Source organism: Blennius ocellaris (assembly GCF_963422515.1).
Source record: "Blennius ocellaris genome assembly, chromosome: 5".
Lineage (NCBI taxonomy): Eukaryota > Metazoa > Chordata > Actinopteri > Blenniiformes > Blenniidae > Blennius > Blennius ocellaris.
The window spans coordinates 1,364,615-1,386,837 of record NC_137654.1 but is presented as its reverse complement, the minus strand read 5'-3'; positions in this window follow the sequence as shown (position 1 = coordinate 1,386,837).

The following is a 22,223-nucleotide window of genomic DNA, read 5'->3' as shown; positions in this document are numbered from 1 at the left end:
TGGTGCGCTCCAGCCTGTTACTACCAGGAGATCCAACATCAATTATCTTTAACTCTTTGGTGCGCTCCAGCCTGTTACTACCAGGAGATCCAACACCAATTATCTTTAACTCTTTGGTGTGATCCAACCTGTTACTACCAGGCGATCCAACATCAATTATCTTTCACTCTTTGGTGCGAACCAGCCTGTTACTACCAGGAGATCCAACACCAATTATCTTTAACTCTTTGGTGCGCTCCAACCTGTTACTACCAGGAGATCCAACATCAATTATCTTTAACTCTTTGGTGCGATCCAGCCTGTTACTACCAGGAGATCCAACACCAATTATCTTTAACTCTTTGGTGCGATCCAGCCTGTTACTACCAGGAGATCCAACACCAATTATCTTTAACTCTTTGGTGCGCTCCAACCTGTTACTACCAGGCGATCCAGCACCGGACCTATATTTTGACATGCCAGTCTGGGAGTCCGAATCCCTTTTTGATGTGATCCAGCCTTCTACTATAAGGCGATCCAACATCAATTATCTTTATAGTGCTCCAACACTTTATAATGTCTCTGGTATATGCAATTTTATTTCATGCCAAATATAGCTTCTAAATCTGAGTTAAATTTAACAGTTATTTTACAGTGTAGAATTCAAACAACCGGACTCAAATTGAAGACTTTTCAAAAGGCGTCTTCTTACCTTCAATTGTGTCGACTGTTGAGTCCGGCCACTGGAATCCTCCACCTCTCTACAACCTCTCGTCGGATCACGTCGGGGTCACCAATCTGTTGGAATTCCTACCTGTGTTCCCCTGAATTCCTGCATGTTCGTTTGATCCGGGAGAGGCAGAAAGAGAGCGTTAATTTCTTCAATAATGTATTTAATAATCACACAAACAAGAGTTTACAAAAATGCATATCAGATTATACAATGCTACAAAATTCCATATATCAGAGATTACTTCTATACGAGCTGGGACTGTTCTTCCTTGCAGACCCAAGTATATAGGCTGGATCTACAGTGAAGAAGGGCCCCGTTGCAACGCGGGGTTCATATTTATACATTTGCATATGACACCTCAACCTCACATTGGTCAGTTCCTCGTGATGTATGCGTTGCTATGGTGAAGTTGTTATTCCTTTGTCTCCAAAACTGCTTAAAACTGGTTTTACTCAGAGCTTGATGCTCCGTGGGACCAAAGTGACCTCTGACCTCTTATCTGTTCCAACCTTACCTTAACCATACAATGTGCAGAATGGAGCACTGAGGAGACGTCGCCAACCAACTTGGGATGTCCCTGAAACATTAATTTATAGTTTTGTTTTTCCCAACTTTAGCAGGGAGAAATCCCAGCTGTGTAGGAAGATAACAATACAATGTCTTCAGTTGTCTCACAGAAATCAAATGTTTAACTTGTATATTCCTTCACTCTGTTTACAAGTCGGCGTCGCTCACACAAGCTCATCGTAATAACTACTGACGATGCAAATTACAAAATAAACTAATCAACCCTGGAAAGTTACAATCTAGACGTAGATCACCTTTACTGGAAGTGATTTGAAATGGATTTCTCCAAATAGAAGCCAAACTTTCCCTGTGGAGTAGAAACTTGGCGACTGAAGCGTCAGTGGGAAGTCCAACCTGGGCTTTCAGCGCCATCGTGTGAAACAATCTCCCCAAAAACACTCTGGTCTTGTTTCTCTCTTCCCAAGCCTTTCTCTTCTTCTCATACACTTCCAAGACGTTTTCTCTTGCGACCCTCTGCCATTTTCAAAGTACCCGGTGAGAACTGTGAGCTAGCTGAAGGTGTAGCTCACCATAGACACCTGAAAGCGCGCATGCACAGAAAGTGAAAACTAATAGATCCACGCTACCTGGGGACGAGCACGTACGACGGCCTGACGTAATATATCACCAGAATGATTGACAGTTGGGAGGACCAATAGTCTTGATGATCCACCCGGAAGTATTACATCCTCCTGTACACCTTTAAATTTTGAACGTTTCAAGCCTTTTTTGGGGTTTATTCCTCATAGTCTTATTACATGAACATCAAGAAATGTCTTTTTTAATCAGATGGTATAATTACTACAATTAAAAATAGATAAACTGACAAAACCTTTTTCTTCACATACGTTGCAGCGACACCTACAAACACAGGCACGAAGTCAATGAGTGTCTTGACGAAATTGGAAGAATTTAGTGTTTTTTTCCGACATGTAAACAATGAATTTCAGGTGTCTGGACTGTAAAACACTCCTCATAACCCACCTGGTCAACCTTGGCTTTCCTTAACCTCCTCACGTCCTAATTTCTTGACAACCTCTTTACTTCCTTATTATTCCTTTTTTGTTGCGTTTCGTCAACGTGAGTGAGTTTAGAAAAAGCGCTTTATACGTGTGATGGATTATTATAATCATTGTTTTTAAACAAACGGCCGTTGCTGCAAACATTTGCAGCAACAATATCAAAACGCCTGTCAACAGAGCTCACAAACAATTGCAAAACAATGTAAACAATGTAAACATTGCCGCAGACTCACGAGGACGTCAGAGTTGATTCCTCAGCCTTTCCGCTTCCTTGTACGTCTTTGTTTGTAGAAGATTCCGTCGTCTTTCAAACGAAACGTGACATTAAATGTTCATTGTGGGGGTCAGAAGTCTCGTGTCTCGTGACTGAGTTTGTTTGACGCAGTGCTTTAAGTGGCCGGCACGCGCCTGTACTGCAGTACTTTAAATGTTTCCCTTTCAGAATACCGGGGCTTTTTTTCTACCGTGTGGCTCGTACCGGAACCTTTCGTAATGTCTGGGCTGGTCAGCCGTGACTTTATTCACACACTTTGAACTCAGCAGCTTATAAAATGACGCAAATTTATGGATTTTCTACAGGTAACCGAGCTGCACGCCGACGATATAAGGGTGATGCCTTCAGGTGCATCACGTAATTCTGCCCTACGGGGTTGACCAGCCCTCTCGCTTTAACCACAGTCAGCAAATGCTTTTTTAAAACCGGGGGCGGGGGGGGGGGGGGGGTTGTAATGGGCAACATGGGCAGCAGCCCAGGGCACAAACTCATATGGGGCACGCCCACCGTCTCGTGACTCCGCCCCCTGACAGCTTGTAAACAAAACACCTACAGATGCTTTTAGAAAAATGAATGTTTTTTTGGGTCTGGTTCACTTGAAATGACAGTTAGTCTGAGTTTAAGAAAAACAAAAGATATATCAGGTATATTTTCAAACAACACATCAATACAGCTTTCAAAGCATTTTAGAATGTTTAGAGATAAACCAAATGTCTCCTTTCAGATGGTGAATTGGAGGTGACAGATTAATAATCAGAGACTCAGCGTCCTCTATTGACCAGTGCTGCTGGTGGGGACGAGAATAAAACTGATCCTGGACGCTGGACAAGAAGGTCCCAGTCAGAAACACCAGCTCACTTTACCAAACACAACATGTTCCTTTAAACCACATTTCTAATGATCAAGAGAAGAAATCATGAATTTTTGAGAAGTCAGAGCTTTATTTAGCTTCTCAAGCACAGTTTTTGAATCTTCAGACGCTGGTCTCTCTGTTGTCTTGCTTGCCGCTCTCGTTCTTCTCTCTCTCTGCTGCCGCTCAGAACTTGTAGAATCATGGCTCTGGCTCTCAGTCCTCTCTCTCGCTCCATTCGTTGGACGGACGGCCTCGCTCTCTCAGCTCTCTCTCTCGCTGCCTTCTCTCTCTGCTCTCTCTCTCTTTGCTCTGTCTCTGTCTGTCTCTGCTCTCTCTCTCTTTGCTCTATCTCTCTCTGCCGTTGCTCCCTCCACTCTCGCTGCTCTATGTCTCTCTGTCTTCTCTCTCTCCATGCTCTATATCTCTGCTCTCTGTCTCGCTGTTCTCTCTCCTGTCTCTCTCTCTCCTGTCTCTCCCGCTCCTGTCTCTCCCTCCTCTCCCTCTCCTCCCTCTCCTCTCTCTCCCTCTGCTCTCTCTCCTCTCTCTCCCTCTGCTCTCTCTCCCTCCTCCCCCTCCTCTCCCTCTGCTCTCTCTCTCTCTGGATGTCCCTGGCAGGGGGGAGCTGTCGATGAGCTTTCTGGAGGCTCTCCTCCTCTTCCCTCCGAGCAGCCATGTGGACCTGGGAGATCTTTTTGGGTCCCTGCTCGGTGATCCTGGAGACCCAGTTGTTCTGAGAAAAACAAATGATTTTGATGAGTCGTCGTTTTCTGCAGTTTCAGTTCAGATACCAAAGCACATTCAGCTCATGTTGCTCAGACTTCAGGGTCTCTATTGAAATCACACTTTTGAATTCTAAGGACTGAAAATGTTCCCAACTTTTCAATATTTGTCAATATTTCCAACTGTAATGTCACAAAAACACTGTTTGGGTTTCTTTTAGTTTTACGTTGCATCGACTCCAATCACACTTTGTTTCATCATGAATTAAACACGACTTGGACTTCAAGTAGACGAGCAATCAAGATGTGAGCAGGACACAAATATTGTGTTTCAGGAAGTTCAAGAAATCAAGAAAATGACTCAATGGAGGGTAAAGCATGAGCTTTGCAGGACTTCAGACTCCAGCAAACATGTAAACAAACGCTCACCTTTCTGAGGTCTACCAGGTCCTGGATCATGAACTTGGTCCTGGAGGACATCTTTTTGGTCTTGAGGAGGTTGTTGATGCCCTCAAAAACCTCGTCCAGTTGTGTCTGATGGAAAAAAAACACAGAGTAGTTGAGACGTACGTTCATTTTTGTTTCTCTGCTTCATAACAACAAAAGAGAAACGTCAACGTCTCTGCAAACTGTGCTGAATCCACAAATCCACTTGTTCAGTCTCACCTTGGCCTTCTGGGCGAGGTGCCGGCCGGCAGTTGTGGTCAGCCTGCACAGACTCTCCAGAGACTCCTCGGTGGCGTCTTGGAGGAGCCGGTCCATGCAGCCGACCACAACTGCCTCTCCCAGGAGCCCAGCCTTGAGGAGCTCACCGATGAAGGTGAGGTTCCCCAGGGCTCGTCTCCGGTTCTTCTGCTGAGCCTCCTCAGGCTCCGTGGACTGAAGACAACAAGAAGTAATATGAGTCAGATATGAATATTAGCCTTGGGAAGTCATTCAGACAAGTCTTTACAAGAGTTGTAGTAAAAAAGTGAAGTTTAATCAATGCGTACCGACGCAGCAGCGCCACTGTTCTTCCCCTGAAAGAGTTCCCTGCACCTCTTCAGGAGGAGGGTGCGGAACCTGACAGTGGAGCCGCTCCCATCGTCCGTCTGGACGGTGATCTGTGAACCAGACAGAGGTGGAGGTGAGGAGAAGAAGTGGACCGCTAAAACTGTATTTTGTCCTTCATGCAGGACAAAGACAGTGAGCAGACCAACAGGGACGTGGACATTTCCTCTGAGCCAGAAATGAATCAATCCTACTTACAGCAGCAAGGCTGCCACACAGCGTGGCGTAGGTGGTGGCGAAGCTGGGCTCCGAGATGGCTTTCTCGTGCACCAGCTCCACCACCCCTTGAAGCCTCGCCAGGCTGGTTATGGGCAGTGCGGTCACCTGCGCCGAGAGGGACTCGTACTTCTCCGGAGTCATCTTGTTAAGGATGCTCCGGAGTTTCCCAAGAAGCTCCTGGGGGGAAATGGATTAGAAAATACTGGTTAATAACTGAGATCCTCAATCAACTGGCTTGCTCACGTGCACATCCAGTCACATTGTGTTGAGGAATATTAGTGTGTTTCTCTTGTGAACTTGTGTCAATACCTCGGTGGCTTGAGCTTCAGGCTCCAGCGCAGGGACCGGCCTTCGTGCCCCGGGCTTCCAGGCGTTGGAAGCCGTCTGGAGTTTGATGTCCCGACCGGACATGTCGATCGCGATCCTCCTCGGCGGTCGAGCGACTACAGTCACCTCCTGTGGAGCCAACAGGAAGACACAATACACACTCAATGTATGCACAAACAAAACAGGAAAATCAAACCAATTTGAAATAAATGCCTGTTTTTATTCCTCAAGTCATAATATAATGAACTCTCCTCTACATAAGGGTACAGGAGAGTATTAGCCCCTCTGGTGAGGAGGGAAAATATAGGAGGTGGATGCTTTCTTTTCATTGCAAGCTTACAGAAAAAATGTCCTAATCTAATCAAATCAAACTTTATTTATAGAGCGCTTTTCATACAAACATACGTGCGACACAAAGTGCTTCACATAAAAACAATGTTGAGATGTGTTTATTTGAGCAAGAACCTTTCTGTATTGGTTTTCTTGAGTGGCCCAAGTACTCTTCTGTATTAACAGACCTTACAGCTAATTATAAGAAATATCACATGTGATATATTAAACGTTGGAGCTTGAAGTATTAGAGGATTTAGAACACATTTTCCAGACTGGCCAATATAGTCAATTCCAAGACCAAGAATAGACATTTAATCTAGAAAGGCAGATGTTCAGTCATCTGTTGCAGGTTTGATCATCTCCACAACACAGCAGCACCACTGTGAAGTGTGACCAAATATTATACATGTATATTAAATATATCTACAAAAAAAAGAATCTAGTTTGTTCTGATTGATAACTTGCCTACTGCTTTGTATCTTACATATGGGTTTATAATGCGTTCATATTATTTTAGAACGTGTTCAAATAAATGTCGTGCGCCATCTGGTGTTGATTAACGTCTCTGACGTCAAACACACTCAGCTTGAGCAGAACGGCGACCGGACCAAGATGGCGGCAGTGTCTCGTCATTACAATGTCTGATTTCACCACTATATTCACACTTTTCTGTCGATTTTCTGCAGCGTCTCGACCCGCGGGGGCGTCGAACGTGACGTAGTGAAGCGAACAGCCGACGGCGACACCGGCAATTACGGTAGTACTGATCTACGTTCTGTCAACACCTGATATGGTAGTTCTAAGTTGAATTTACTAAGTTGCAATTATTAAATATTATTAAATTCTAAGTATTAAATTCTAAGTCTTCAAATCCTAGAAATTTAATCAACTTGTCTCACCTGTTGGCTTTTGAGGTTCTCCGTCCTAGCTGCACCAAGAGAGTTGGTAGATGGTCTCATTGCTGCAGTAGTTGTCGTCGAAAATCCAAGAAATATCCAAAAAACAGTGAATAAATCCTGGGTCGCTAAGAGTTGAGGTTCGCTGGTAGACTCCGACACACCAAAGATGAAGGAACAATGAAAATTTGAAGCGCTGCCTTTTATAGGCGGCCAGGAGGATCAAAGGACATTTTTGGATCAAGGGGCATCAAAGGACAAATTTGCCTTTGATGGCCTATGTAGCTTCATGGGCTCTCTCTCACTTGTAACGAGTTACATTGAAAGTAATCAGATTACTTAATGTAGTTAAGTATATGAGCTTAAAAAAAACAATATTTTTCGACATTTATGGTGATCAGAAAAAGAAAAGAGTAATTCCCCACATATTTTGCAAACTTTGTGATGTAAACTAGCTTCAAATGTCCGTTTGTGTGTGTGTGTGTGTGTGTGTGTGTGTGTGTGTGTGTGTGTGTGTGTGTGTGTGTGTGTTTCTATTACAAAAACAACCATCAGTGGGGGACTTTGCTATGGGCGAAGTGGGCCGCTGCCCAGGGCAGAAAACCATCCAGCTCCACCACTGGATGAAACCCTCAGTGTTTGTGTATCTTTGCAGAAATTCACTTGTGTTTGTACTGTATATGAACATTTCCTAAAAACTCAAATCAATTGGTTTTCAGCAAACTGCCCCATGATCCTGTTTTGTCCATTGGATTCACTGCAGCACTTTTTTCACACAGTATTGCTGTCTTATTATTTTCCTTTTATTGTTTTGGGGTGGACTTATTAAAACTCTGCCAATATTTAAATAAATATCCAACTACTTACATGTACTTGTGTTTATTTTTCTTTTTTTAATCTCACACTACTATAATAAGGCAGCTGGTGGCTCCACTTGCTGTATAAGATGCCTTTATATTACACTGACCACCTGCCGTACAAAATATCTATACACACCACCGGCACTCATTTGTTTTTCACTTAAAGCACGGGTTTGATGTGTTTTAATCAAGAAAACTGACTTTCACCTAAAGTGTCGCCACTGAGGCTGCAATACCACTGTCGTTGGATGATATGAGGATCCCGCTAAAGCCCAGAGGAGCGCTGTTCCACTCTTAACGGTCAGCGGCAGGATTCAGCAGGAGCTGCTTTAACTTGTTCTCATTTTAGAGAGCAGAAATAGAAGAACGGGTGTGGACTCCATAAGCAAGGTGACGCCAGATGCTGGAAGACACTTCCTCTCTCATCAGCATATGAAACAAAGGCTTTTTTAAATACCTGAAGCTGCAACTTTAGAAATTGTCTGAATATAGTTTTTGTTGTCGTCATGTGCAAATATAATTTGCCTCATGAGGTTCCCAGATCCCGATAACACCAGTGATCATGATGCTTTTGTCCAATTTTACATGACTTTTCATCACTTTGTTCACCAAAAGCTTGGTAAAACATGGAAATCACTGCATACAGACGGTTTATTTGTGCCTCACGGCTCGAACAAATCAAGCATTAAACAGACTTTCATTGGTCGTGCACATTCGCGAGTGAAGAAACGGCACGCCGTCAAGACTAGGTTTACTTGTGGCATTCATTTTCATAATATCCAGTCTATGAAATCGTCTGCAGCTCAGAGAGATTCGACTGTGACCTTGAGAGAAAAATGTGTATTCACACGCTATATTGTTCACGTGTGCTCCGGCTGACGCCCACAGCCTTCGGCGAACCGCAAGTCTTTAAGGCTCGGATTGTGTTGTTTTGTATTCGACTGCATTGTGTGACAGAACGTTGACGAGAGTGACAAAGCCGCGATGAGACGAGGCGACAGACGGTCTAAAGTTTCTGCACAATTTGCCTCGGTCAGGCTGAAGATGATGGAAAACCCGAGCGAAGGAGGAGAAGACGAGGGTGTGAAGAGAGGAGCTCATCATAGCTGGTTTTCTCAGAGAAAACAGTTCAAATGCTTAAAGCCTCCCACTCCGTGTGAGTGCATCCACATTAAAAACATGTCTTTTTTTGAGGCAAGGTCAGAAGAGAAAAGGGTCTTTGTGGGGACAAAAGGATAAAAAAAAATAAAATGTAGTGAGTCATAAACAATCGGGAGCAAATAACAGCAATTTCACAGCTAATTGGTAGATTTCAGGTGTGGATGGCTGCATCACCTCCCTCCATTGAATACTGTGAAGAGAGGCTGGCATTACAACCGCAGGACCAAACTCTGCGTGGTGGAAGAGGTCAGAGGTCAGAACGCTTTCAGCCCAGTTTGAGAGTCAGACACACCACCCCACACACACACACACACACACACACTGGCTGGAGCTGATGGAGCATCATGAAACATGTCACCTCTTGTTCCAGTTGTATAGGCCTCCATCCATCCATCCATCCATCCATTCATCCATCAGGCCTCGCAGCTCCATCCGACTCTGTGCAGAAGAAGAAAAGTAAATAAGCCTCACAACTCTAAAGCCAAATAATTAGCGTGCTGCATCTCATTATGTTAATACCTGCAAAGTCCAGAGTGGAAAAAAACCACAATTCTGGGACGTATTTGGAGGTTAAATGGTTTCTATAACTGGGAGCAGGAACTTCCTCACCTGGCAGTGTGAAGTTGCCGTTTTGTTTGTTTTTTTTTCTTCAGGGATTAGAGCAAACGAGATGAAACCCGTCCATTAATGAGCATCGGATGTTTGTTCCCCCCGATTCCTGCTTCATTTGACGCCCAGTCACAAGTTACCTCTGGGGCGAGAGAGCGATGACATGTGTCTCCAAAACACGTCAAACTTCCTCTTTAACCCCCGTTTCACACCGGAGCAGGACTTTGTGCGCCGCACCGGACAGGATGATGGAACACTGGCTGGAAAGCTTCCATTCTTAACAGTCACCTGTTGCTGTGGAGTTGCCGGCTCAGACTGATAAGCGTGGCCCTGTACACGATGGAAAATCAGCCCACACAAGCGTCTTTTGATTGAAGTTGCACAAGTTGCAGCCACATTTCTGTGCCAGGACCGATTTTTTTTTTGTGTGTATTATTTTTAACAGCTCAGAGGTGTGAATTCGTCCCGTCTTTGTGGCACAAGCACACAACAATGTGCTCCAAGCCATCCGACCTGGAGCAGAGGAAGAGGAAGGAGGCCTGAACAGGTGATGAAGAGGGTTTTTTTTTTTTTTTTTTAAAGCACTTGGTTACACCTGGATTTAAACCGCCCACCTGTTTTTTTGGGGGGGAGTATTTTCAGCTGTGTACCAAGTCATGCCACTATACAAGTAAATTCAAAAGGAAGACACACTGAATATTCATAATCCAAGTTTACAGTGAAACGGGTGATAAAGACTTTTGCTTCCCTTCTGGAATGACTCATTTTAAAAGAAAAAAACATGCCAGTTCCAAGGAAACAACATTTTTTTGGGGGGGCTTTTTCAAGTTTCCCCCAGATTTCACCTCCGACAGTCTTGCCCTAGATATTTCTCCATCCTCGACTGCAGATCAGCGCAGATGAGAAGTGAAAAGGATGAAGGGAAACCAATCGATCCTGAACCTCCATCCTAAATCTTCTTGACGTCTTCAGATGGTTGCTGACAGCAGCCCCCAAGCAACTTTTGGGAACGCGTTTACATCTATAAATTGCCTTTTTTTAATTTCTTTTTTCCCTCTCCCTTCAGTTTTAACCGACACAAACAGCGGGTGGTTGACTTTCACTGGATGCACGAATTCAAAACATTTCCTTCGATTGCATTTCATCAGCTTCACATCTTGATTCATCATTTGTCCACTCCTGCTCCATTTTCATCAACTCACTAAACTCTTTATTTGACTCCATAAACCTCTCTAGTACTCTTTTCAATGCTCTTCCTCTTTCCTTACATTTTCCTCACCCCATATATGTCATTCTATACATTAACATGTCCCTGGTGTCCAGTGTTTCAGTTGAGGGAGTCATCAGTCTTCAGTGCTGCATAGCTCCATTCAAGGCTGCCATCAGTGTGACAATTAAGCCGGTAAATAAAGATAATGTGAGCCATCCGGGGTCCTTAACTGCTGCACTGCAATTAACAGATCTGATTGGTGGGCAAAGCCTCAACAAGATGGAAAGAAATGAGTGTGACAGAGAGAAGTGATGGAGAAGGCCACACAGTCAGTTTGAAGAGAACGGGGACCAGCCTCAATGGTGGACATTGATGCTATATTTTAAAATAGTACTTACTTGAGGGTTTGCTGGATTGGCCAACTAGTCTCAGAATATTATCTCCTGCGATTTACTTCAACTGACAAAATTCTTAGGTTTCTTACCAGATCAACAGAAAGCAGAGTCGGCACTACGATTAGAACACAAAAGATAGAAAAAAAACCTTAAAAAGTCTAATGAATGGAAGGCTGGGCAAAAATATGACCAAGACCATGTTGCTTTTCTGCTCCTCACAATAACTTTTATTGAGCATCATTTCCCCTCAGGAAACTGTTCCTCTGCTTACAATGGTGACATGCATCATTTAGGGCAGGGGTCTCCAACCTTTGTTAAGATGAGAGCTACTTTCAAACAATAAAACAAGTCACGAGCTACTTCTCCTCGCCTTGTATTTTGTGGTTGCCGGGTAAATATTTAGCATTATTTACTTACCTTTAATGAGATGTTTGACACTGCATGCTGTCGATCAGGTCTTTATAATGTGGTGTGTATCCTGAGAGGTTCACTCTGATGCAGTCATCCAGGTGGGCATCGCTGAGACGAGTTCGGAACTTTGACTTGATGAAGTTCAAGTCAGAAAAGGCAGATTCACAAAGATACGTTGAGCCAAACAGAGCAGCACATTTCATGGCTCCTGTGCAGATATTGAGGAACTTCTTTGTATCCACAAGTTTCCAGAAGTCTTCAGCAGACTTGTGTGACTTCAGCTGGATGTCATTTTGCAGACTGAGAATTTCCATCTCCAAATCAACAGTACTGAGAGTAAACGCCTCACTCATTTGGTCACAAATCTCAGATATGTCCACGTCCATGAAGGGTTTGAAATCAATGTGACACAGGGCTCCAGGCTCACAAAGTCTGTGAATCTGTCCTCAAACTCCTGACCCAGCCTGGTCCAGAGGTCTGTGTATTTCTGGAGGTCCATGGCCTCGATGCAGCAAGATTTTCTTCCAACATTTTGTGCACAGAAGGGAAATGCTGCATTTTCCTTTTCTTCACTTGTTGGAGCAACAGGCCCAACTTTGCCTTGAAAGCTTTGACAGCACTAATCATATCACTGATTGTTTTCCCCTTGCCTTGCAATTCACAGTCCAGGTCATTGAATTTCTCTGTGACGTCTGTGAGAAATGTCAGGTCCAGCAGCCATTCAGTGTCAGACAGTAGAGTTGAACCCTCATCTCTTGTTTCCATGAACGCTTTGATTTCAGGCAGAAGTGTTAAAAACCGACGCAGGATTTTTCCTCTGCTCAGCCATCTGATCTCTGTGTGCAGCAAAAGATCCATATTCTGATGATACTTCATCCAAAAAAGACTTGAAACTTCGATGTTGTTCACCTTCGCTCCAATAGAATTTATAATGTTTATGACAGGTGTCATGACATGGTCAAACCTCATGACCGTCACAAATGGCCTGTTGGTGGAGAATACAATGATAGTTCAGACATTTAGGAAAGTCTGGATCTGCTTTGCAGTTTGCTATGAAGCCTCCTGCCTCCCTGTCATAACTGGACAGCCATCACTTGTTATTGACACTGTTGAGTCTCATGATCACTTTGTAAAAAAGAAAAGAAAATAATACTAATTATAATAATAATAATGTAAAAATAATGGGTCTAAATAACTTAATTTAAATTCATGTATAATGGAGATAAGTGGTTCAAGCTTTATAATTGTTCAGGTATCTCTGGCCATAGTGTGATTGTTTAGATATATCCAGCGATAGTTTGGCTGTATGTCAAAGTTCTAATGTCATGCTTGAGCGCATGCGCAAGTATCACGGTTCACTTGAAATACCTGGCGAGTTCCTCTTTTACCTGGACCATTGTCAGGAGCACACAGCCCGTTGGTATGTAGTTGATCATGTGACTTGATAACACTGCATGTTGATTTCTGTTCATTAACGTGTGCCACAATGTTTCTCTGTCTCGCGCTGCCGTGTGTGACGTAGTAGAAAGTTATTTATAGCTCTGGATGTTCGGCGAGAATGTGTAACTTTAGCTAGCATTTGGCTTTTAGCGTTAGCTCGCCTTAGTTATTTAGCGCACCTGGCGGCTGACATGAACACGATAGGTTTGATGTGTTGTGTGTTTGAGTAACATAGTTCGTCCCGTTAAATGTGTTTGAAAGACACGGGCGCAGTTTGTAAGCACGAGCGTGCAAGTGTTTACATCACGTGAGCGATAGTGTCGCTTTGAGCATGCTCAGTAGGAGCGGGGCATTCTGGGTATTGTAGTCTTTTGAGCAATCTCCGCTATAGTGAATGTGAACGACAATCTGGGCTGAAGAAGGTTATTTCTTAAAATGATGATGTTCAAAGAATATGTTGTGATTGTTTGTATTTTATCACTTCCAGGTTTATTACCTGTGTACCTGTGTACCTATGTACCCGTGAGAAGATGTGCAGTATACAAGTAAAGAAATAAAAGATAAAAACAGGAGTTATACCATTGTGTGCTACTTGACAAGCCTTTTCGGAGGGCTGGAAAGTCAAAAGTCTGAACAGACACCAATTTTTCTAATGACACATTTTTGTTGCTAAAGTAGTTCTTCACTGCATCATAAATATCCACTCGTCTGGTTGTTGTTTTCAAAGGTAGCAATGTGAGGAATTCCTCTTTAACAGAGGAGTCTTCAAACACCATTCTTATGAACACTGCTGACTGAGCAGTGTCGCTTCAGTCCGTTGATTCATCACACTGAATTGAAAACCATTTGCAGGTGCTTATGTCCTGATCCAACTGTCCCTTTGCGTCCTCTGAGAGCTTTGAGATTTGAGAGATTTGGATTTCATCCAAAACCAAACTTTACAGATGCATTCACATTAAAAATGCTCCCGTTTACAGGTTTTTATACGGTTTCTAAAACAATATGAACAAGTTCAATAACAAATATGTGATCACATATTTAAGTGTGTCACATCTGTCACTGACTGGATTATTATTATTATTATTTAACTTAATCAAATTAAATTGTGGCTGGCCTCTGTGGGTGAACGTGACGGTGACGTGCAGCGGCTCATGAGAAGTCAGCTGAGGAGGCGTTCCCTCGGCTGCTCATGGACTTCACCTGGTGTGTGTGTGTGTGTGTGTGTGTGTGTGTGTGTGTGTGTGTGTGTGTGTGTGTGTGTGTGTGTGTGTGTGTGTGTGTGTGTGTGTGTGTAAATCTCTCTCTCTCTCCATGTCTTCTCAGCTGAGGAAGCGTCCAGTCTCCTCTGGCCATCCTTCAGGTGACACACACACTTCCTCGGACCAGTGACGCCAGCAGCTCCGTTCTGATTGGTCCTCCTCTCCGTCCCGTCAGGAGGAGCAGACGTAGGGTGAGGAGCAGCGGTTTGATCCCGCCTGTCAGTGGCTGGCCAGCGAGGCGGTGCGCCGACAACGTCACCGTCATCCTGCTTTCAATTGGCTGTTGAGCGACACGCATCACTTCCTGTTTTCTACTAAAAGCTTCTGCTAAAAGGACTGTGGAGTTAGCGACTGTGGGAACGCTCACACACTGCTGGAAAGAGGAGCGAGGTGGTTGGACTTTCAGCTTTGATGAAGAAAACTTTGTGGTGCTTCATGCTGCCTGTTTCCTGTACAGGTGCTACGGGAGCTCGCCACAGACAACAAACAACCAACAAAACCCACATTCAAACACCTGAGAGCTGCTAGCACAGCCACGAGCTAACAGAATAAATCTGGAGATACAAGCTTGATTAAAAAAAATACTTTATTTACACACTGATTGCTCAATTGCTCCTCAGAGGGGCATCCGGTTCCCGTCCACGCTGATCTTGTTGGCGCTGGTTTTTGTCAGGAACCGGATGGAGCGATAGCGATGCATCGCCCTCTTTCGGGGAGAAACACCCTGACTGACCGGACCCTGCAAGAGGAAACAGAAGCTGGTTCAGAGGCTGGTTCCTCAAGGAGCCTCACCCACCCTGCCAGAGGCGGCGCCGGGGGGATTGGGTGAGCTGCAACTCCCCCGAGGAGAGCCAAGACATGGGACTTTAGTTGTTTTGTGTGAAGATTATAATTTGTTGCCTGGTTAATTAGTAAGTACACAAATAAAACATGTATTTTTTTAATTTATTTTTAAAATAAAAACCGATGTGATTCCATTGACCTTTGAACTTACAACTTCCTGTTATTGAGAGTGCATTTTTCCTGCTGACAGCGTGGCTTATTAATAATAATGAAACATGGAGGCTTTTTGCAAAAAACATAAAAGGGAAAACAATCCCGTATTATTTTATTTTGATGATTATTGCCTGTTTGGTTTTTAAGATCTGAATTCTGAGCCTTGGTTCTCTGTACAGTGTTTATTAATGTCCTTAGAGCCACTGAACTAAATATGTTTCTTCCAGTGGAGGTTTTGGTGACAGCAGGAGTCAGTGTCTTTGTGTTTGAGGCCCAAATGAAAACTTGCAGTGTGTTTTGCTTCCTGCTGCTGTCGAGGCTCCATCAGTGACATTCTGCTGTTAAAGTTTACATTCAGTGGTGAGTTGAAGTGGCAGGATTGTAAACCTTTCATTTTGATCTGGTTTTGTGTTGCATGATATTGTTTTAAATAGCAGAGCTTTGAATGTATTTGTACGACTGTCACGTGCACGGTGCCACGTGCGCGTATTGTCAGCATTACAATAGAAAATGAAGGACAGACCCTTAAATTTCCAGCACCGTCACTGAAAGACCAAGCTCCCCCAGAGCACTCGCAAAAATCCAACTTGTGGAGTGTCACTCACCTTGCTGGAGTTTCCCGCCACATTCCACTTGGGTCGGGCCAGGTAGACCCTGGTGGAGGGCATCGGGACCCGGGCCCGGTCAGTGTCCTCGGGTCTCGGAGCTCTGTGGGGGGAGGGGGAGGAAGAGGAGGTGAGGTTCTGGTGGTCTTCAGGGAGCTTCAGGTGTTGTCAGGTGGTCGGAGGTGGACTTACTTGTCTTTTCCAGTGATCGGTCTCTGAGGCGTCTGGACCAAGAGGATCTGCTGACACGCCTCCCTCAGCCTTTGTTTGAGGCTGGAAGTCACGCCAGAGACTGGCGCCGACTGGGAGCCAAGCGAGGTCTGCACCTCTGCCTCCTCCTCGTCCTCAGACTCACTGTCGCTGCCGAACAGGGCCTCCTTCCGCTCGCGGCGTTTCGCCACACGACTTTTGTCGGAGCTGTCGCCACTGTCCCAGTGAGACCGCTTCAACGCTGAGAGACAGAGACAGACAGAGAGACAGAGCTTTCTCAAAAACTCCACCAGCTACTGACGTCGTTTCACCAGAAACTCAGTGGGAATGAAAGAAAAAAAGCTGCTCCAGGTATTTACCTGGCTCGTCCTCATCCTCGGACGTGCTGACCCGACGACGCTTTGTGGGAGCGTCAGTGTCGGCGGGCTGCAGGGCCTCTGCCGCTGAGCCACTGTCAGCTGGGAGGATCTGGGGGACGGCGTCCTCGTTGGTAATGCCATAATCCTGTCAGAAGGAGTAAAAACAAACTTGACTCACATTAAGTTTCAATCTTGTGTGAAACACACACAGATAAGAAGTGATGCGCCCTGACCTCAGACAGAAGCCCAACGCTCCTGACCTCCTCAGCGTCCGACCACTGGGGTTCGTCCATGACCGTCCCTTCAGCTGTGGGACACAAAACACTGAGTTGAGACGATGGAGCTGATGGACTGAAGCCTGGCGGCCGATCTGGCTGATGGTTTAACACCCTCCAACAAGTGTTACAGTGAAACACACACACACACACACACACCAGCCAGATGTTCACAGGTTCAATTCCCACAGAGCACAGGTGACAGGGAGAAGTAACTTTAGTCTGATTACTGGTTTGGAAATAGTAACGCGTTGGATTGCTCACTACTGAATAAAGTGTTTATATAAGAGTAACAGGTAACTAATTAACACGTTACCGGCATCACTGGATGGAAATGCAACATATGTGGGTGCAAACTGCAGTAAAACCAAAAAGAAGAGGAGGCAGAAGAGTTTAGGGCTGCAACAACCGATTAATAATAGATTAAATTCGATTATTAAAAGAGTGAAAAACGAATTTAATTATCGATTCGTTGTGTCGCGTGATTTATGCTTCACTCGACCGGTAACGGCAAAGTTGTGGTACGGCACTCGAGCTAACCGGCTAGCCGCCGGAGCGTGCTCCCATGCGGGGAGACGTCACCGGGGCCGACTGGCGTTTGCTCCGGAAACAACACGAAAGTTGCGGCGCAGCACTCGAGCGAACCGGCGAGCCGCCGGAGCGACGTCCCCAGCACCGGAGCCACCTCCGGCGGCGAGCCGCTAACGGGCTAGCCGCTAACGGGCTAGCCGCCGGAGCTCAGATGCGGGGAAACAAACCAAAACAAGCAGTGCAAAGCGGAGGATGTAATTACTGCAACGTCACATATAACAAAGAAACACTTGGAAGTGTAAATTTAAAGGTTATTATAACAATATTTTACCAGTCTGGTCACTCAGGATGAAACTATACTATGTGGTCCCTGAAGTACATTAAACGTTATTTAACAATTATCTTGTTTACATCTTATATTCACGTGTATATATGTAGATATATTGTATACATCTTTGTATTGGTTCAGTTATGTGCTTAATAATCATATTTGATGTTTGGTTCTTTCAATGTCAACTGGTCCTACAATATGAAATGTTTTTTTTTAATGATTCATTGATTCATCGAAAAAATAATTGACCGAGGATTAATCCATTATTAAAATAATTGTTTGCAGAGCTAGAAGAGTTAGTGAAACAAAGTGGGTACTTACAGGAGCAGCTCCCTGACACAAAGTTGTCCTCACAGTTCATGAGACCCTGGAGACGGTGCATGATGTCCTCCGTGTTCTGAGCAAGATGCATCTGTTGCCATGGAGATAAAAGGAGATTAGCTTGCATGAGCCTTGAGCAGTCACACCTGCATTTATTTCTGGAAATGTAAACCTCTGGTTCAATATAATTATTCTTTGATTGATCACATGAGAACTTAAAGGTTCATATAAACTTCCTAAAACATGTTCAGGGAGTTTATATGAACCTTTAAGTTAATGTCGAGTCCCCATAGGACTGATAAAGTATCCATCCTCCATCCATCCATCATTCTTTATTTGTATGAATCATCTCACGTTGTTGTGCTTTTATTTTAAGAGCCACTTGTTATTTCTGTCTTTTTCAGTTAATAAAGTTTTAAAAAGTCCCCCATGTGAGTTGCAGCAATACAAGTTGACATGAGTGAGCAACCTTAAGACGAAGGAGATTGAATATTTTTATATTTACATATTCTTTTTTTGTGCTCTTTTTGCTCTTGTTTAGATATTTACATATGTTTACATATTTTAATTCCTTAGTTTTATAAGTTCTGTACCTTTTACCTTGAGCTGTTGTAAGTTTGTGTTTCCCCCTGGGGAGGAATAAAGCTCTCTACTCTCTACTTCACTCATCTCGGACCACAAACACTTGTTGGGGAACTATGCATCCCCTCCCACTGCTAACACACTAAAGTGACATGCCTGATGGCACAATTATTTAAAGTGACACATACAGAGCAGGGTTGGAGACCCCAGACCCTCGTCTGCTGAGAGACTGAGCTCAACAATACAGATACAATCTTTTTTACTTCTGGTGGGTTGGGTTAGAAAATGTCTGCCTGGATTTTCTGCACTTCCTGTCCCACTTCATTCACAAAACTGAATTCAAATACTACCACTGGTCTCCAAAGCTCTGAAGGTTTTTTTTTTAACAAGGTATGTGTCCAGAACTTTGTTTGCAAAACCAGAATTCAAGTAGTAGTTTTTCGTTTATGCACTAAATGTTGTGAAGAAGCTCCCAGAAAGCAGCCGTAGAGGCTCCAGCTCTCTGACTTCCTTTTAGTCAAGGTTGAAGACGTTTGTGTTTGTCTCTTGTATTAAAACAATGATTTATTCCATACTGCACAATCTCTGCAACTCTGCTTTCCCACTTATATTGCATTCTCATGTTTATCCCACATGAGAATGTTTTGTTTCTTTTCATTCTTACTGGGGAAAATGAGAATCAGATGCAAAGAGGGAAAGCCAACAGGAAGGACAAGATGATAAGATGCACACTTTATGGATATGTATTGACAGAGCTTGGTTGTATGCAGTCTGGAGTGTCCAGATGTTCAATCCTGTCTGATCCCATCCATAGAGTTTGAGTGGCAGTATCCAGTGGTGTTGGTTTGTGAGTGTGTGCATAAGTGTATTCATGTGACTGATCATGTACAGTAATTGGAAATGGGCCAAGCAGTAAAAGTGTGCTATATAAGTGAAGTACAGTCGCTGTTCACTATTAATCAGCTGGATGGAAGCCCTAATAACTTCATACTTGATTACAGCTACAGTGTCTCCCCGAAGACATCAGAGGAGACAGAAACAAAACCTCCCTTGGCACTGACAGAGTGAAGATGTGAATAAAATGACGGCTAGTGGCTGTATGAAAGAGGAAGGTGGCACAAATGGAAAAAGGATCATGAGGTGTTCCACAGTTGGCAGAGTTTGCTGTGCACATGTGTACTCACTTTTCTAAAATACCTTATGATATATACGCCCAAGTATGTTTGTATTATAAATCAGCTTGAGTGCAGTCAGTTAAAAATGCTCTTTTTCTTAAAATGACTTCTTTTATAAGCCAACATGTCATAGTTATTGTTGTAAAGTGTTCTACCTTGTGATACATATGATGTGATTTCACTGTTATTTAAACTGTGTACACTATTACTTTAATGTCTATTACTCCATTTTCCATTTGATCTTTTCTTTTGTCTTATTGTGTTAGTGGCCATTATTCATTAATTATTGTGTTGTTTTGATGCTCGTTCTGCTGGATCATATAGATTTACACCTGGAGGAATGTCAATAAATATACTACCTTCACTCTGAGATGTCCACAGTACAGTTGAAGTGAAATATAAAGTACTCCATAAAGCAGTACTACAAAGGAGAAAACACAAAAAGTCAAAAACAATTATATTGTTCTTTATTCAGTCATCTGTGTGGCATTCAAAATAACCATGTCTTTTGTCAACAATTTCTTCACAAAATGTTCACATCTCCAATATTATAGAAAACTAATTTAAATGACTTGAAATGTGATTCATTTTCTGATTCGTCCAGGATTATTTCTTTACTGCAGACCAGCCTCGGCCTGTTCCTCCATGTCCAGTACTGAAGGACCTGTTCCTCCATGTCCAGTACTGAAGGGCCTGTTCCTCCATGTCCAGTACTGAAGGGTCTGTTCCTCCATGTCCAGTACTGAAGGGTCTGTTCCTCCATGTCCAGTACTGAAGGGTCTGTTCCTCCATGTCCAGTACTGAAGGGTCTGTTCCTCCATGTCCAGTACTGAAGGGTCTGTTCCTCCATGTCCAGTACTGAAGGGCCTGTTCCTCCATGTCCAGTACTGAAGGGTCTGTTCCTCCATGTCCAGTACTGAAGGGTCTGTTCCTCCATGTCCAGTACTGAAGGGCCTGTTCCTCCATGTCCAGTACTGAAGGGTCTGTTCCTCCATGTCCAGTACTGAAGGACCTGTTCCTCCATGTCCAGTACTGAAGGGCCTGTTCCTCCATGTCCAGTACTGAAGGGCCTGTTCCTCCATGTCCAGTACTGAAGGGTCTGTTCCACCATGTCCAGTACTGAAGGACCTGTTCCTCCATGTCCAGTACTGAAGGGTCTGTTCCACCATGTCCAGTACTGAAGGACCTGTTCCTCCATGTCCAGTACTGAAGGGCCTGTTCCTCCATGTCCAGTACTGAAGGACCTGTTCCTCCATGTCCAGTACTGAAGGGTCTGTTCCTCCATGTCCAGTACTGAAGGGCCTGTTCCTCCATGTCCAGTACTGAAGGACCTGTTCCTCCATGTCCAGTACTGAAGGGTCTGTTCCTCCATGTCCAGAGGAACCCCCTCAATCTTCTCCCTGCGGGTGTTCCAGAACTGTGCCTGCAGTGTCTCCTCTCCGCCGCTAGATGGCGGTAAACAAGGGTGCCTGCAGTGTCTCCTCTCCGCCGCTAGATGGCGGTAAACAAGGGTGCCTGCAGTGTCTCCTCCCCGCTGCTAGATGGCGGTAAACAAGGGTGCCTGCAGTGTCTCCTCCCCGCCGCTAGATGGCGGTCAATAAGCCGTCGTAACGCCAGCAGTGCTATTTATAGCCACAGTTCTCCCGTCCGGTGATCTTTATGTTCACACAGCGGTGAGTAACTAACTCACCCTACTGTTGATAGGTGAGTTTTTACAGTTAAGAGGAATGGATCTGTGCAAAACATGTGCAATTCACAGTAAAACCATGAGTCAAGTCTTAGTCAAGTATTTTATTCCTCACACACACAAACACACACACGTATACACTAATGTGCAGTGAAGTGCTTTGATTAAATAAAAACATATTTTAGACCACAAATAAAGATAAGAGCACACTATAGTACAATAAGAAACTTTTATTTACACACAATTCAGTATAAGTCTGTTTCCTCTAATAACTAAACCGAGTAGAATAACAAGCCATAGTGCTTCTTTGATTGACAACATTTTCTCAAATGAAATAGAATGTGATCCAGTCAGTGGATTAATGATAAATGATATCAGTGATCACCTTCCAGTCTTTGTAGTGAACAAAAATGGATGTTTAAATAATGAAGAGGAAAACAAATATTGGTTTAGAAGGGTCAAACTATTGATGCATTTAAAAAGCAGCTATTAACTCAAGACTGGAGTTTGAATTATACTAATAAGGACGATGAGTTTGTAAAAATATTCCAAAAATTATATGATAAACACTGCCCAGTGAAAAAATACTGTATAAACAGAAAGTGTAAAGAAAACCCATGGATGTCTAAAGGATTGTTGAATGCATCCAAGAAAAAAAATTCACTTTACAAAACATTTATAAATAATAGATCAAAAGATGCAGAGAACAAACATAAGAAATATAAAAACAAATTGACAGGTATAATTAGAAAATGTAAACAGGATTATTATAATAGGTTGTTAGATAACAATAAGAATAATATTAAAGGCTTATGGAACGTCTTAAACAGTACA